The following is a 1221-nucleotide window of genomic DNA, read 5'->3' as shown; positions in this document are numbered from 1 at the left end:
CGGTGATGTCAGGGGGTGTGGCATATGCAAATAAGTTATGCTAATGATTTATGCTAATGAGCTCCTGCACCTCTTTTTCTATGAAATGACCTCTGATGGCAACCCATAAGCTTTTCAAGGCAAGAGACATCCAGAGGTGGTTTGTCATTGCCTGCTTCTGTGTTGTGACCCTGGACTTCCTTGGAGGTCTCCCATTGATCCTTTTTCAAAAACCCACAAATATCTGTAGGCTTAACAAGACTGGCCAGCCTTGCTGTGTGATTTGAGAGTCAGGAATGCTATTTACTCCTTTGCTGTGGTAGGGGAGGGGGCCATGGCTCAGTGGTAGAGCCTCTGCTTGGCATGCAGAAGGTCCCAGGGTCAATCCCTGGCACCTCCAGTTAAAAGGGTCAGGTGATGTGAAAGAGCTCGGCCTGAAACCCTGGAGAGCTGCTACCAGTCAGAGCAGACAATACTGACTTACATCTGCCAAAAGTTAATCTTGGTATAAGGAAACTATGGTGGGGCTCTGGTTCAGCGGTAGAACATCTGCTTGTATGCGGAAGGTCCCCAGTTCAGTCCCTGGCATCCCCACTTAAAGGGATCTGGTGATGTGGGAAGGTAACAGCGTTCCATGCACCTTGGTGTTTAGTCATGCTGGCCACATGACCACGGAAACGTCTTCGGACAGCGCTGGCTCCTTGGCTTGGAAACGGAGATGAGCACCGCAACCCTAGAGTCCGATTTGACTGGCTTTCGAGCAAGGGAACCTTTACCTTTAATAGGTGATGTGGTGATGGGAAAGACTTCTGCCTGAGACCCTGGAGAGCTGCTGCCAGTCTGAGTAGACAATAATGACCTTGAGGGACTGATGAAAAGTCCATTCTTTCGAGACGCCGGTGACTTGGAGGTATGAACCCTCTCATTCTCGGAAGCCGCCGTGTTTTATGAATATGATGGCCTTATCTGACTCGACTCGCCGGCGCTAGCAGCTCTGGAAGGGGCTGCATCCCCCGTGGCATCAGACGTCTCCCCCGGCCAGCTCAGTGTGATCTAATGAGTATTACAATGAAGGCCCATAGCTACAGTGGGGCATCTCGGGGCTAGGCCCCCTGACTTACCATACAGACCAGGGCCCCCGAGCAGCTGCAGGTGCAACGAAGGAGCCGGATATTCCTTTAATTCAATTAGCCAGTGCCCCTAAGACATTTAAATGCCCCCTGACTTTAAAAATCCTGGCTA

Source organism: Gekko japonicus, unplaced genomic scaffold, assembly GCF_001447785.1.
Source record: "Gekko japonicus isolate JY-2015 unplaced genomic scaffold, Gekko_japonicus_V1.1 scaffold1505, whole genome shotgun sequence".
NCBI lineage: Eukaryota > Metazoa > Chordata > Lepidosauria > Squamata > Gekkonidae > Gekko > Gekko japonicus.
The sequence above is the reverse complement of the archived record's forward strand: the minus strand, read 5'-3'. Positions refer to the sequence as shown.